The 7,632-nt window shown below is 38.5% G+C and overlaps 1 pseudogene; it reads right to left on the bottom strand.

The window, feature by feature from the left end:
- Positions 1-3,348: 3,348 nt before the first annotated feature.
- On the bottom strand, positions 3,349-6,661 carry LOC102848438 (annotated as a pseudogene).
- Positions 6,662-7,632: the final 971 nt, after the last annotated feature.

Raw genomic sequence — 7,632 nt, 5'->3', positions numbered from 1 at the left:
GCTAGAGCATTAGGTAGACAATAGAGAAAAATTTGGCTTCATTTACAAGGAATTCCTTCTATTATTTGCTTCTCCAGATTATCAATAAATGCACAGAGAAACATGACTTGGGGTCTTCAGTCAAGAACTGCTGGTCCCCTGTTTTATGCTCTCTGCTCTATCTCATTCCTGGCTGTTTGTCTCATTATTAATAATTATAAATTTATTCCATTCTTTGGGACCCTTGGTCTGCAACATTCTGGCACCCGAACCTAGGGGCAAGGTGGTGATTCTTCTTTGGATAAGGTGGTGGTTTCTCTTTCTTTCTCTTTTGTGAGCCACACCAGGAACTGAGAGGGAATTCGCTCAGGCTAAGTGAAACTTTCGGGAAAATTAAAGACAGTGTCATGAGAGAATCTTCACTCCTTGGAAATTAAGGATAAAATAAGAAAAAATTTCATTGAGGATTCTCTCACTTCTTAAAGGGCAAATTTAAGGGAAGGAAAATATTTCATGGGGACTATACTCACCCTCTGAAAACGTATTAAAAATTCAGAGGTAGAATTGATAAAAAAGAATCATGGGGAACAGCCCATCTTCTGAAGCTCAGCACATTACATTAATTAAAGAATTACTTAAGAGCTCAGGAGTAAAAGTAAGAGAAAAGTAATTTTTGAAGTTGTTTCAGTATGTGCAGAAACAGTGTTGCTGGTTTAAACTGGTAAATAAAGCACAGTTAAATTTTAAAACCTGGCAAAATGTTGTGCAAGCTTTACGAAGAGAACAGACTTCTATTAATTTTTGGCCAGTAAGGGCTTTGAAAAGAATAATAAAAAAGTCTGCGCAGGATTGTACTAATAATCCAAAAAGTTTGCAAAGAAAGATGGCTGAATCTTTGCACAAATCTGAATTAAGTGATATTACATTAAAAGAGGTTTAAGCTGAATGTGAGAAACAGCCTTTGTCACCTTTAGAAAGAGCTTATCAAAAGGGAGATGTGATTCCTGTTTTAGTTTGGTTACTACATGGTTTGATATCTTTGGCTCTAAAACCATTAAAGTCTGAAGAGGAGATATCTAAAAAGTTAGAAGAAAAAAACCTCTTCAGAAGAGAGTGATAGTGATTCTGGTACAAAGGAGGATGAATTTCCCCCACCTCCAACTCCAGAGGAATTGAGTGATATAATTCAGAATGATAGTCCTTAAGAGAAATTAAGCAAACAAGTTTTGGAACTTACTAATAAAATAGACAAATTTGGTTCTTGTAATGAGATATATTATCAAAGTAAAAATACAGCTCCATCAGCAGCAACTGTTCCAGACTCTATGTTATTTAATGATATGAATCATGCTCCGGTGGGAGTGACTACTTTTAAGAAGCCTTTAACAGTCATGGCCAGAGTTTTGCAATGGGTAAGGCGAGATGATTTATCTAACTGGGGGAAAGGAGCTTCTGTTTTTCCAGTAACAATTCAGGATATGCCTCCTGATCAAGAATATCCCCAAGGATATTCAATTGTATCAACACCAGTTGTTATCTTATAAAACTATTAAAGAATTAAAGTAAGCCATAACTGTTTGTGGTATACTTTCTACCTATGTAAGAGGCATATTACAAGGAATAGCTACAGAATTTAGATTAATTCCTTATGATTGGGAGTCCATGGTCAGGACAGTTTTGGAATCTAGAGCATATTTACAGTTCAGAACTTGATGGACTGATGAAGCTACACCAATGGAGAGAATTAATTTATCTAGAAATCCTCCTGTTAATGTTACTGCTGATCAATTGTTGGGGAAAGGACAATGGCTTGAAGTACAAGCTCAATTACAATATGATGATGCAGTGATTGTACAAGTAAGGCTTTGCTGTATGCAAGCCTGGGATAAAGCAGAAATTTCAGGAAAGGGAGCTCAGTCCTTTATCAGAACAACACAATCTGAAAATGAAAAATATACTGATTTTCTATCTCGATTAAAGGATGCAACTGATAGAGCAGTATCTCAACCCAATGTTCGGGAGCTTTTGTTAAAAACTTTAGCATATGAGAACACTAATTCAGAATGTCAAAAGGCTATTAGACCATTGAAGGCTCAGAATACTTCCCTAGATGAGTATATATGTGCTTCTATGGACATTGGAGCTAGTTCTTATCAAGCCAATCTAATAGCTGCTGCTTTAAAAAGAACTTTAAATTTGTCTCAAACTAAATGTTACAATTGTGGAAAATCAGGACATTTGAAAAGAAACTGTTGGAAAGAAGGCAGGAAAAAATCCACAGCTTCAGGGCTTTGTAGAAAATGTGGGAAAGGATATAATTGGACTAATGAATGTAGATCTTTATTTGACAAGTGGGGAGTAAATAAGATGCTGAATAAAAAGAAACAGGGGATTGTTAGTCTTCAAAAATCTAAATTTAATCTTTCAAGAAAAGTATTGAGATATCCAAATTTATAATGAGGGCCACTGTTCCTCATGCTCTCCCCTTAACTTGGCTAAAAGAAAAACCAATTTGGGTGGAGCAGTGGCCCCTTACTAAAGAGAAATTAGAAGTTTTAACAATATTTAGCAGTTCATATTAAACCACTAGTCCTTGAAACTTTGCAGTGTTTGTAATAAAAAAAGGAAATCAGGTAAACGGACTAATAGGATACAACTAACTAAAGTAAAAACTTCACTTTTACAAGCACATAAGATGGGTTATGCAGATTATAAAACTAACTTGACTTCTTTTTTTTAAAGAAAAGTTTCCATTTATTTTTTAGAATAAAGATTTAGTGCACAAATACAGCCCAAAGCCAACAGAAAAATAGCTTTGCTCTGTCATTTCCCTAAGAAAGCACTGCAGTTACTCAGAATAGGCCAAAAGAAAAAAAAAAAAGAGCAATCCTCTCTGAGGATTTGGTCCTTCACAAAAGGACCACTTTATATTATGTGCATCAAATTGATGTGCAAGTGTGCAATAAATACATACACATACATTCCTATCTACTTTACATCATTCTATTCATAATTGGTCAAGCTGGGATTTAGAAATGTGAGAAGGCCATTAACAGTGAAAAGGAAAAGAAAGGATATAATGGTTCTTATATCAATGGAATAATAATGCTTAACTTGAGAATTATTTTACTTTGGAGCAGACTTAAGTTGTTTTGAAGTAACTGGTACCTGTCAGGGTTGCTTACTGCAATACTTGTTAGATGTCTTATGCCAGTTTTTTAATATGAGCACTGACCTGAAATACGTGATGCTAGTAACACAGCTCCCACTGTCCTAGGATTCCTCTAACTGGACAGCTGTCCAGTTGTGATTTGAAGAGCTGTGTGACTGAGTCTTTGAAAAGATAGCTATCTTACTACCTGTGTCTCCTTATGTGGCTACATCAGTTGCTCGTGGTCCCAATGAAGTATAAAAGAGAATATAAGCTGCTGAAGATTTAACAGAAGAGACGGAGATGTCAGAAACTTCATGATCATCAAACTTAAACCACCGCTGTCTTGCTGCATTTTTACAATAGGCAGTGTAGTGGCCTCCATCCAGACTGCCGTAGTGATTTGAAACAGAAAACAAATTATATCTCTTCAAATTGTTCCTTGGACCAATAACATATTGTGACAAATTGAGATTCTCTAATGGAAAGTCCATGGATGTCTGTAATTTCTGTTTCCACCTCCCATCATAGGAAAAACATTTTAGATGCACTAAAAGCACAGGTGACAACTTCCATGTTTCTATCTTTTTCAGAGAATCTTGTCGGGCTCTGCAATGACTGCAGTAAAATCTGTTGTTATCTGTGAGTTTTTCTTCTTTGGAGAATAATCTAAGGCAATCCTATAGTGTACATTTACTTGTGGATGCTAGTGGCAGAGACAAATACATAAAGGCCTCAAATGTTCTAGACTTTTTATGACATGTGAGGCACTGTACTGTGGACTTGAACTGACCCTGAAAAAGTGCAACAATAATAGATTCATTGAGCTGTTTGTGTTTTTTCCAAGCATGTTCTGCTGCTTTAAAGTCATCAAGATGATCATTATTTTCTTCTTTATGCGGCTTCCGATTATCAGCTTTATTTAGGTCTTCATGGAGACCATCCATTAGAAACAGAAGCAGTTCTTGCGAATCTTGCTGGCTGTATCCTGCAAATTGGTCATTGATCTTCCCAATGGTGATTTTAAAGTCTTTTGGACTAATATACCTGTACTGTCCTGCCCATAGGGCTTTCATGATTATTCCAAATTCTTCTGCCACTTCACCTTTATGTCCCAACAAATTGGACCTGTTAATATCATCCTGATAAAAGTGTCTGTTGAAATAATCAGCCACGTGTGGAGCATTACATAGGCACTGCAATATTGAGTTCATGTAACAAGTATTCCCTAAATTACGAAGCCCAGTGAGTGCTGGTCCAGATCCTCCAAACACAGGATTGAGGTTCCAGATCTGAGAAGAAGAAAGCCTTGAGATCTCAGCTTTAGGGTAGCATATTGGCTTGTTTTCTCGATTTACTGTTGGAGTTAATGTTAGCCCGGGCTATATCTGGAGAGGAGTAGGAGCATTTCAGTTTGGATGGTTCTCTGTCCCGCTCAGCAGGAATCTGTGGCTTGGCTTTGCGAGTTGGAGGGGTGGAAGGAGGCACAGATGAAGGAGCTATTTCCGGTGGATACATATGAACAGTGTTGGTGGGTGAATGGTAATAATGAAATGTTCCAGTAATTGGATCAAAAAACTTAGCCCAGCCTAAAGGTAGTCCAGGTACAATTCTCCCCATTTCTTCACTCCGAGCTCGTGTCAAAGGTTCTCACTGAGCTTTATTTCTTTCAGCATCCTCTGTATTTTCGTTAATAGTTGCTGACTTTAGAATTCCACTTTCTGATTGTTCTTTAATTTTAACAGTCTTGCCTGAACTTGAATCTTCTGTCACAGAAGCTGGGGGCACATCAGTTGACTTTTTCTGTACTTCTGGGGTTGGACACCTCTTGCCTCTGTCTTCTACAGATGTTTTGGCAGCAGTAATTTCATGTTCACTTCTACTTTGTTTTTTCACTCCTGTCATTTCTTTGGTGAGTTTTCCTGAGGAGTCTTTATCATCTTTCTTGGTTTGTTCACTTTCTCTCTTTTCTACTTCTTCTGTTAGTTTTGGTTCCTTCTCTTTGATTTCAGTTTCTTCCATTTCTTGTTTCTTTCTGGCTTTCTGCTCCTATTCGTCCCTTGACAAATTCTCTTTCTGTTCTTCTTGTTGCCTTTCCCGAAGTTCCTTCTCTTGTTTGCTTTTCTCCATTAAAAGAGCTGCTTCTGCATGAATACGAGCCTTTTCTTCATCTGTTAATGTGACGGCGTGTGGAGCGAATACTGGCTTTGTGGAACGATCAGTAACAACTTTTCCATCTTGAGAAGACTCCTGGTCTGTACTTTCAGATTTTATATTCTGATCATCAGATAATTTTATTGTTGGGTTTTTAGTACGATCAATCTATGGAGTACTCTTTATAATAGGCACTGGCTGTACTGTAGGTGAAACATCAGATTTAGAAGTAGCAATTGGCTCAACTGGAGTTGATATATTAAGTGGTCCCAATCTCTCGTCTTTTAATTCTCTATTTTCATCTACTTGTACCAGAGGAGGCAGCCCTTCAACAGTAGACTTAGATGGAACTGGCTCTTCCAGAGATGGGTAAGTAAAATGCAATGAAATAGATACCTCTTCATTCTTGCCTCGTGGGGGTGGAGTGATTTTAGCATTTGTTGTGTACTGGGGATAGCAAAGGAGCCAGTTTTCATAGCCTCCTTCTAAAACTAAAAGTTCATTTCGCAGGACAGTTTTACTTTCCCACTTGAAAAGTGCATCTTTCAGACTCCGTAGAGTTGTTCCAAGCTGTAAATCTTTTGCAGAACTAAACCAGTCAAGAAGTACCACATAATCCACATACCCTCTCATATTCGATCTATCTTTAGAATCATCTGGGAGGTTTGCTTCAATTCTACTAGTAGTATCTCCTGGCCTGATGGCTTCTTCAGGAACACTGAGGGAATTTGAAATGCGAGAATTCTGGTAACCCTGCTGACTTTGGGCATCCATGATAATCAAGCTGACATTTTTATTCATCATCATTGTGTACAATTCCTTTGCTGTGATTGATCCTTTCTCTGTTGATTCATTTTTTTCACTCATTTCACCATGGATCTTTTGGGATTTCTCTTTGTAATCCAATGCACTATCCAAAGAACTTTTAGCTGACATACCACCATCTTCTCTTCCTACTTCCTTCTTTTTCTATTGCTGTAGTTGTTCTTCCTCTTGCCTGTCCTTTTCTTCAAGCTTTTTGCAAACTTCAGCTTCTTCATATCTGAGTTTAAGGCTTTAAGAGAGTCTTTCAGCTTCTTCAATAGCCTTTTTGACGTTTGATGGTTCAAGAATTGAATGAAAGTATTCCTGTTGCTGCTTGAAATCAGGTCTTTTGTTGATAAGATTATAAGCAGTCACATATTTCATATATAGTACATAGGCCTTTTCCTCATCACAATCTAATCTGCATTCTTCTGCTGTTTTAAAGATCTTCAGGGCACTCTGTACATAACTCCTAGTGCTTATTTTCTCTGGTTTCACTTCTGTTTTCTTATTGAGGTCTTTTAATGAAGAACTGAGGTAGAGTTCTTTAGGAACTGAGGCCACAGCAGGCATGATGAGTAATCATTACTGTTCCACTTTTAAAAGATCGTGGCGTAGGGCACGCTTCACGCTTCACTAACGCTGACCTCCTAGCAGAAGGCCCATCTTCCCCGAGCCGAGGAAGAAGCAGCCTTCGCGATCCCGACGGAAGCTAGCCCAGTTCATCCCCTTTCCTGTTGTGCACTGGCGCCGCGCCGCGCAGCGTCGCCTCTCAAGCAAAACCAACTTGACTTCTGTTCAACAGGCTGAATTATATGCTGTTATTATGTTATTGCAGGACAAGCTATAATAGAAGGGGCTAATTTGACTTTACAAACTCTGTTGAAAAAACAGAAGGGGGGAGATGGGATATCATCTCCTCAAACTCTTTTACAAAAAGCTTTATTTACTTTAAATTTTTTAAATGCTAATGAAAAAGGAAATAAAAAAAACGTATAGCGATGGGAAAGTCTGCTGTTAGGGACCTCTCTAAAGTACTCAAGAGCAACGGGTTTCTCTGGAGACTAAGGTGCGCCTGATACAGGCCATGGTCTTTACAATCACTTGTTATGCATCAGAGAGTTGGACAATGACTAGGGAGGACAGAAGGAGAATTGATGCCTTTGAGCTGTGGTGCTGGAGAAAAGTATTGAATGTACACTGGACTGCCAAGAAAACAAACAGATTCATCCTGGTGAGGGTTAAACCAAGCTACTCCTCAGAGGCAAGGATTCTGGGGCTTCGTCTGACTTACTTTGGACATGTTGTAAGGAGAGACAGGTCCTTGGAGAGAGACATCATGCTTAGTAAGGTGGAGGGACAGCGCAGGAGGGGAAGACCCTCTATGAGATGGATTGATTCGGTGACTGGGGTAATTGGGATGGGTGTGTCAGAGGCCATGCGATTGACACAGGATAGATCAGGGTTTAGGGCTGTTGTACATAGGGTCGCTATGAGTCGCAAATGACTCGACGGCACATAACAACAACAACAATGAAAAAGGA

This window comes from Elephantulus edwardii, unplaced genomic scaffold (assembly GCF_000299155.1).
Source record: "Elephantulus edwardii isolate Elephantulus edwardi_28Jun2011 unplaced genomic scaffold, EleEdw1.0 scaffold00139, whole genome shotgun sequence".
Taxonomy (NCBI): domain Eukaryota; kingdom Metazoa; phylum Chordata; class Mammalia; order Macroscelidea; family Macroscelididae; genus Elephantulus; species Elephantulus edwardii.
The sequence above is the reverse complement of the archived record's forward strand: the minus strand, read 5'-3'. Positions and strand labels throughout refer to the sequence as shown.